Source organism: Triticum dicoccoides, chromosome 5B, assembly GCF_002162155.2.
Source record: "Triticum dicoccoides isolate Atlit2015 ecotype Zavitan chromosome 5B, WEW_v2.0, whole genome shotgun sequence".
Classification (NCBI taxonomy): Eukaryota; Viridiplantae; Streptophyta; class Magnoliopsida; order Poales; family Poaceae; genus Triticum; species Triticum dicoccoides.
In genome coordinates, this window is record NC_041389.1 from 118,316,653 (window position 1) to 118,325,463 (window position 8,811).

At 47.5% G+C, this 8,811-nt stretch overlaps 1 pseudogene; it reads right to left on the minus strand.

Moving 5' to 3' along the window:
• Positions 1-213: 213 nt before the first annotated feature.
• Positions 214-8,237, minus strand: LOC119307721 (annotated as a pseudogene).
• Positions 8,238-8,811: the final 574 nt, after the last annotated feature.

Here is an 8,811-nt window from a genome sequence, read left to right on the forward strand (position 1 = left end):
TAACTCTATCATCCATTCTGATTTACAACGAAAGCCTTACTAGGTTGCGTTTGAAGCATAATGCAGTAATATTAGAATCATGATTAGTACTCCCTCCGTCCCGAAATGTAAGACGTTTTTTGAGCATATTAGTTTTGTGAAATTGTGTAAACAAAGGCTTACTCATCCGTGTTTGTGTATCAAGCATTAGACAGTAACATTGGAAGCATGATTAATATTGGTTTTGCAAAACTTGCATCGTTCGGTTGTTGTGTGACAGAAATATTGAAGATCTGTTACAAGCCAGCGTGTACAGGATGAGATGTACTACAATTTACTCCACGGAGAATCCATCACGACATCTTATCACGAAATTAAACTGAACTCAAACAAGTTGAGCCGAATTCCCTCAAAAGGAAAAACAAATTAAACAGAATTAACAGCATTTTTTAGCAAGCTAATCTCTTTCCATCGGACAGGCTCCCTCGCGCTGAGCTTCATCCATTCACGCGCACGCGCCTGTCGTGCAGCTGCTCTTCCAGCTCGGCACCGCTACGTTCAGCCGCTGGCCGGGCGGCAGCTGGCGGCCCGATTGCTCGACGTCCCCGGGGATTACAGGCACAGGAAAGCTTGGGGAGTTTCGTTCCAGTGAGCAAAAGAAACATATCAGAGAGATGCGCAGCCGGCATGTGCACGGCCCTCCTATCATAATAACCAGTGCTAACAGAAGAGAGAATAGGAGGGCGAGCAATACACCAAAGAAAAGCCACTTATAGAGGTGGCCCTCTTTGGTGTTCCCCGACGTGATAACCCCGGCTTCAGGCGACGGCAGCACCACCGCTGTCCCGGCTGGAGGCGCCGGCACCACCACAGCGGCTCCTGCTGGAGGCGCCGGCGACTCGACCATTGTCGCTGGTGGAGGCGGCGGGATGGCGGCCCCGGCTGGAGGCGGCGGCGGTGGCACCTCAAGATTTGCTGCAGGTGGAGGCGGGGGCTCTGCCGCTGGTGGAGGCGGCGGCAGCTCGACGGTAGTTGTTGGTGGAGGCGGGGGCTCTAGGCGTGCCGCTGGTGGTGAAGAGGGTTGGCTGGTGCCGAGACAATTCACTGCTATTTTCCAGGCACCTTCCCTGTCACATGTCGCAGATGCTGGCGAGAAAGACAGTAGCAGAAGTAGCAGAAAAATCGCTACCACTCTGCAGTAGGTCAAGGAAGAGGCCAACTTCCTGGAGATGTTCCCTGCCTCTTCACTTGAACTCTGCACAAACCAAGTAGCAATACCGATCAAAAGAAATCCAACTAGTTGGAGCTGTAACTAACAAACTTCATGCTTTGACATTTGACAACAGAGAAGCCCTGCAAAACTTCCACCGGAAAACGAGATAAAGCAATGTGCAGACGGACTGTGCAGAGCCATAATGCTACAAAATCTGTCTCATTTGCAACCGATCGAAAACATCATGGTAGAGATGGAAACAGGACAAAAGAAAAGCCAACGAAGCATAACTAGAAGCATAACTGGAACTCAACGGATCCGTCGATCGCCTTAGCTAAAGAGCCTTGTAATTATTAAGCACTTGAAAAGGAACTAAAAAAAGGCTACCTGAACAGCCTTGTAATTGATCTTAGCTGCATCGCCGTGCACTGGTGTGAGACGTAGTTTGTTCCCCTGGAAAACTCCGGCACCATTCTTCAGCAGGAGCCACTCAGACCTGCACAAAGACACAAGACAACTAAGGACACTTGGAAATAGCGAGAACAACCATCTTACTGTTTAGCTGTTAATGGAGCAGAATTTTGAAGAAGAGCACCTTGGCTCTTGTGTGCTTGAGCTACTACTGAGGCAGCAGTGAAGTGCTGTGTTTCCTTCCGGGTCGGTTTCATTGACATCAACATCCCCCATCAGAAGCATCTTTGTGACATTCATATCTCCGGCCTACACAAGGAATCAATCATTACAAGTTTTTCATATGTAAGTTGCAGCTTTATATATTGCAGCTTGTTAGGCGTAGCACGATTACAGTAATAGTGCATCAAACGAACATAAGAAAATGAAGAGCTGCTTCTTGATAATACAGACAAAGCGTGTAGATCATAATCATAGTAACTCATTTCATGCATTATTTTAAGAGTCTTTTCGAAAATAAGGTGTGGATCTCAATTACACACACTACTTGACTCACTTAACTTCATAGCAGTCATAGCAACTAATTTCATGTGCAATGAAAATCTAGAGGTGTTTAAAAGGGAAAAGGTCTGTGTAGACCATAAAGAGAAGACACTGAACACTCAATCATTGTAAGTTTTTCCATAGGAGTTGCAGCTGCCTGAATACAGCGATATCGCATCAACCAAAGATAAGAAAATGCAGAGCTGCTTCTTGCTAATACAAACAATGTGTGTCGATCATAATGATGGTAACTCATTTCATGTAAAATTTAAGAGTATTTTCTAAAATTAAGGTGTACACCTCAATTACACACTGATTACTCGAATGAACTTTATAACAGCCATAGCAATTAATTTCATGTGCAATGCAAACCTAGGGGTGTTTAAAAGAGAAAAGGTTTGTAGACTACAAACTAAAAACACTGAATAGTCAGTGTATTGCAAAGTTTGGGAATGCTAGCAGTGAAAATTTAAGTGTTAAATGAAACCAACAGCAATCAGTACCTTTGCACCCCAAAGTAGAGGGGGCAAGCTTCTCCTGTCAACTTTTCGGTCCCTCCACGACGTGGCCCCAAATTGGTTAAGCAGCTGAATCTCACAGAGCAAGACTTTCCTCATTTCATTGCCATTTCTAGCTGAAGCCTCTCCAATCGACAGGACCTCATCCACAAGAGAGTTGTAAATTGATCTCTTTGTCCTGACGCCGTCTATCACCGTCGCCGATATCCTGTCCTCAACCACCAGGAGCATTGCGAGTGCAGCGACATGACCCTCCATGGTGTATCTGTTGTCTATTTTTAAAGTAATAACCATTGCTTCCTCCACTGGTCCGAATTCAGTACTGAAGAATCTGCTAAGGTACACTGCCAGAAACGAATGACAAAGAAAATGTTAGAAGTACATTCATGTTCACTGTGTTGCACACAACTGGTTCAGGATTATGAAGCTATACCATCGTCTACGTAAGCAGGAGACCCCCAACAAAGATTTTGCGAGTGTAGTCATGCTTCTCCCAATGGTCATTATGCTATAAATAAAATGCGTTGTAAGGAGGCCATGTAAACAAAACAAAGTCACTTGGTAATACAGATAGAGGATATCTAGATTACCTGAGATAATTTGGGACCATCTTCCGGGGCACTGTGGCTCTTACTTTTAGCCCCTTGGGTAGATAAATTGCTGGAACGAAAATCCCCGTGACCTACTGACGCCTTTGGCACAACATAGCTGCAATGATATTCAAAGCAATATCTTAATTTTTAACTTTCACATGAGCAGCACTTTCTCTACATTTCATGTAATCGTGTACAGATATAAGAAATACCTTTCATAATAATCGTCGTTGTCATAATCATCGAAATCATCATCCAGAAGCTCTTTGTGCCTTTCTTTTTTCATTGCATGGTTCTTTTCCATTGAGCCATGGTTCACTAAAAAGGAACAAAATTCAGTTGAAAATGCAGTTGGCTTGACATGCATTATTATCAGTAAAACCAAAACTATCTAAACAATCTTTATGTAATTCAAACAATAAAATCCCTTCCAGTGTTATTCGCAAGAAAAAAATGCTTCCAGTGTAATGAAACAGATCAAACAATAGAACATGGCAGAATGTGATCTTATAGCAGAACATGTACTTCCGTTGAAGAATCAAACACAAAACTATGGGCAAGTGAAGTGCTTTTATTTACACAAGATACACAAAAGGACAAATGAAGTGCTTGTATTAACATAAGAGATGTTCTATTTGCGAACTCAGTCAAATATTTACTATCGCAGAAAATCATCTTACTTGGTACAACATTTGCGGAGTTGAGAAGGAACCGCATGTCCTGGGATGTCGCCACATCTATTGGTCTTTGCTTTCTGTTCAACACCAAAGAATCGCATCATTGTAAGTCAATCAAATCACTGTATACAAGAATTCTTCAGAAATATTACTCACCGTAGGTTCTGAGCTTTGGGGTTAGCCCCATAACGCAAAAGAAGTCGTACACAACTCAAAGAACCATTTTTCGCTGCAAGGAATAATGGGGTTTCTTTGGTCTTGGAAGGTATATCAACGCAATCTTGTGCATGAAGCAGAAGTGACATGCAGATCAAAGAAACACAATAATGCCAATTAGCCACAGTGGTATCATTAAGCACTTGAAAAGGAAGTAACAAGGCTACCTGAAGAGCCTTGTAATTGTCCTTAGCTGCAGTACTGTGCACTGGTGTGAGACCTAGTTTGTTCCCCTGGAAAACTCTGGCACCATTCTTCAGCAGGAGCCACTCAATCCTGCACAAAGACAGAAGACAACTAAGGACACTTGGAAATAGCAAGAACACCCGTCTTATAATTTAGCTGTTAATGGAGCAGAATTTTGAAAAGAGCACCTTGGCTCCTGTGTGCTTGAGCTACTACTGAGGCACCAGTGAAGTGCCGTGTTTCCTTCGGGGTCAGTTTCATTGACATCAACATCCCCCATCAGAAGCATCTTTGTGACATTCATATCTCCGGCCTACACAAGGAACCAATCATTGCAAGTTTTTCATGTGTATAAGATGCAGCTTTATAAATTGCAGCTTGTTAGGCGTAGCACGATTACAGCAATATTGCATCAACTGAACATATGAAAATGCAGAACTGCTTCTAGATAATACCCAAAAACAAAGTGTGTAGATCATAATCATAGTAACTCATTTCATGTATTATTTTAGGAGTCTTTCATAAAATAAGGTGTGGACCTGAATTACACACATTGATTACTCACTAAACTTCATGGCAGTCCTAGCAACTAATTTCATGTGCAATGCAAATCCAGAAGTGTTTAAAAGGAAAAAAGTTTGTGTAGACCACAAAGTAAAGACACTGAACACTCAATCATTATAAATTTTTCTATATATAAGTTGCAGTTGCACGATTACAGCACTACTGCATCAACTGAAGGTAAGAAAATGCAGAGCTGCTTCTAGTTAATACGTAAAAACAAAGCGTGTACTCCCTCCGTTCCCAAATATAAGTCTTTTTAGAGATTTCAACAAGTGACTACATATGGACCAAACTGAGTGAATCTACACTCTAAAATATATCTACATACATCCGTACTTTGTAGTCCATTTGAAATGTCTAAAAAGACTTACATTTAGGAGCGGAGGGAGTAGATTATAATCATGGTAACTCATTTCAGTATTATTTTAGGAGTCTTTCCTAAAATAAGGCGTGGACCTCAATTACACACAATGATTACTCACTTAACTTCATGGCAGTCGTAGCAACCAAATTCATGTGCAATGCAAATCTAAAAGGGAAAAAGCCTGTGTAGACCACAAAGTAAAGACACTGGACACTCGACCATTGTAAGTTTTTCTATATATAAGTTGCAGTTGCATGATTACAGCAATATCGCATCAACCAAACATAAGAATATGCAGAGCCGCTTCTTGATAATACAAACAAAGGGTGTGGATCATAATCATAATACTCATTTCATGTATAATTTAGATGTCTTTTTGAAAAATAAGGCGTAGACCTCAGTTACACACACTGATTACTCAATTAAACTTCATAACAGTCATAGCAACTAATTTCATTTGCAATGCAAATCTAGCGGTGTTTAAAAGGGGGGAAAATCAGTGTAGACCTCAAAAAAAAAGACACTGAATACTCAATGCATTGCAAAGTTTGGGAATGGTGACAATTTAAGTGTAACATGAAACTAACAGCAATCAGTACCTTTGCAGCCCTAAGTAGAGGGGGCAAGCTTCTCCTGTCAACTTTTCGGTCCCTCCACGACGTGGCCCCAAATTGGTTAAGCAGCTGAATCTCACAGAGCAAGGCTTTCGTCCTCATTTCATTGCCGTCTCTAGCTGAAGCCTCTCCAATCGACAGAACCTCATCCACAACAGAGTTGTAAATTGATCTCTTTGTCCTGACGCCATCAATCACCACGCTCATCATCGCCGATATCCTTTCCTCAGCCACCAGGAGCAGCATTGCGAGTGCAGCGACACGCCCCTCCATGGCGTATCTATAAGCCACCTTCCCAACCTCCCTGGTCTTCTCTGCCAGAAGCCTCACCGCGTTCAGATCCTACACACGCATTCAGGCAAGTTGCAGTTTGGCATGAGAAATTGATCCTATCTAGTATCAACCATGTAAGAGAAGTTTGGAGCTGTGTGTGAGTTTAGTGATGGGACAAACCTTTTGTTGCAGATAAGCCAGAAGATCCTCGACCGAGTTGTCCGGTGACCAATCAACTTGAACCCTGAACAGAACGCAGGCAGGGAACAGACAGATGCATTGCTGTCAGTTTCATCTCAAATTAACACTCGTCACTATCAAATATAGTACAGCAAGCAGTTGGTGCCATTGACACACCTTCTGCTCATGAGCGCGACCTCGAGCGCGACGAGGCGTGTGCCGTCGAGCAGCCTGACGTCCGTCCGGGCGTTTCTGGAGAGGAGCAGCTGAATGCACCTCTTGGAGTGCGCGTCGGCGGCGACGTGGAGCGGTGTACGCGTGAGCTGGTCTCTGGCGTCGACGGAGGCCGGCGTGATCCCGTACTCACCGTCGAGGAGGAGCCTGGCGCACTCGGCGGCGTCGTGCCTGCAGGCGAGGTGGAGGAGCCTGTTGGACATCTCCTGGTCGAGGATCCTGGCGGCGTCGGAGCCGTTGCGCAGCCGGCCCAGCGCCGCCTTCTTGATGCTGTCCACCGCCGCGAGGAGGAGCGCCGTGTCGTCCTCCACGACGGCGCGGGAGACGTCGTCCTCCTTGCCCATCTTGTCCGTCGTCTCGTCACCCTCTTCGCTAAAGGTCTGCACAATCCAAGCACCAAATCGAATCAAAATTTTGAAAGTGACAAATCAATCGCGCTTGATTCAAATTCAACACAGTGCAAACCAAGACGAAAACCGCTCGAAAACAACATGGTAAAGAGGAAACAGCAGGCCCAAAAAATGAAGAGGCTGACGCGTAAATAAATGGAGTGGCAGATTATTTGGACAATGCAGCCAACGTAGCATAACCAGTCTGCTCATCTCATCTCATCTCAAAAAAAGAAATAAAAACTCCACCGATCTCTCAGCCAGGTTACAATAGGTGGTAAGGGAACAGCCAGCAGGTGCTCAGGACTCACACGAGCACCTAATTGGGCTCCTAGCAAAGAAACCGGCTAATTTCCGAGCCAACCTCAACCAGCAGGTGCTCAGGACTCAGTATGAAGGTCTCGCCCTCACATATGTGCTCACACGGTTGAATTCAGAGCCAACCTCTCCCCGATTTATGCGAGGGCGAGGGCGACCACCGGAGGCGCCGTCGGGATCTCCTTCGGATCCCGCTGTTTTGCCGTCACCGCTGCGGATCGCCCCAGCCTCGGCACCCTCCTCGGCTCAGCCCGATCCCATCCAGCGAGATCAGATCGTGGCTGGGTGTGAGGCGGACGTGCGTGCGGAGTGGGGGTTGCGTTGGGCTGTGCGTTTCCGAGATGGCCATGGAGATTGGATCGCCGGACGTCTGCACCATTCGCCGGCATCTCGATGGACGACGCTGCTGGATCTGGACAACGACATCCGCACCGGCGATTATGTGACGATAGGCGACCAGGTGAGGGTTGGTTCTAATTTGCGGATTGATGTCTATGACGTGGTTGTGGAGCATCGTATGCAGATGGTTGCGGATGTGGCAAGCCCGATCGAGCTTCTCGACTCGTCCTCGGAGTCTGACGGCGGGGAGCTCGGTCGGCGGGGGGAGCCTGGGGGCGCGACCTCCGTGATCCACGCGGGGCCGTCGCCTGGCTCATCCGGAGATCGACGGCGGGTGGGGGGGGGCGGTTTTGGGCACTCGCTGATGCCGACGATGAAGACGAGGATGAGAAGGCCGAAGCGGCGCAACCTTCTCCAGCGTCGCCGACCCCTTCCGATCTGCTGTGTGAGTTTTTGTGTGCAGAGTACGATGAAGATGAGGTCGCTTCTACGGTCAACAACATCTTGCCCGTTGATGATCCGGCTCGGGTTGGGCTTCATGCGAGGGAGACCAAGGAGATGTTACGTCGGGTGGTTCACCGGAGAACGGCGGCGTCGGTGATCCGGCCGTGGAAGGGTCCCCTACCTAAGGTATGCCTACCGAACTTAATGTTATTTGATCTCATACGACCGGAATCATGGACTAAGGTGACTAGGAGAAAGAATGCTCGCCGGGCAGGGCCGCGATCGGCGCCCGAGGGGGCCGCGGCTTCGTTGCCGGCAGCCACGGCGATCCCGATCCGTGCCGCTCGCCAGGAGCGTTTGAATCAGCTCCTGGGCCGAGTTGCGCCGATGCATGTTGGGCCACTGGGTACGTTTGGGCCGGTGTCTGGTGGGTATGAGGCCCAGCCAGACGAGGCTCCAAACGCTATCGAGAGGAGGGGCGCATGCATGTCGTCTTCGTCATCGCCTACTCCTCCATCGCGCTTTAGGGTTTCACGGCGTCGCGTGCCGCACTTTCGCTCCGTCGGTCCTGGCCGGGCTCGCCGCATCCCTCCCCTTGGTGCGATGGGGGGTTCGGGTGGTGCTCCTCCACCTGGGAAGCGACTGCTCCCGCCCAGTGGGGCTTCTCGGGCCTCCGGGGCGCCGCCGCCGGGCCAAGGCAATGGCCGGGGCGCGCCGCCCCCGGGCCAGGGCAATGGCCGGGGCGCGCCGCCGTCG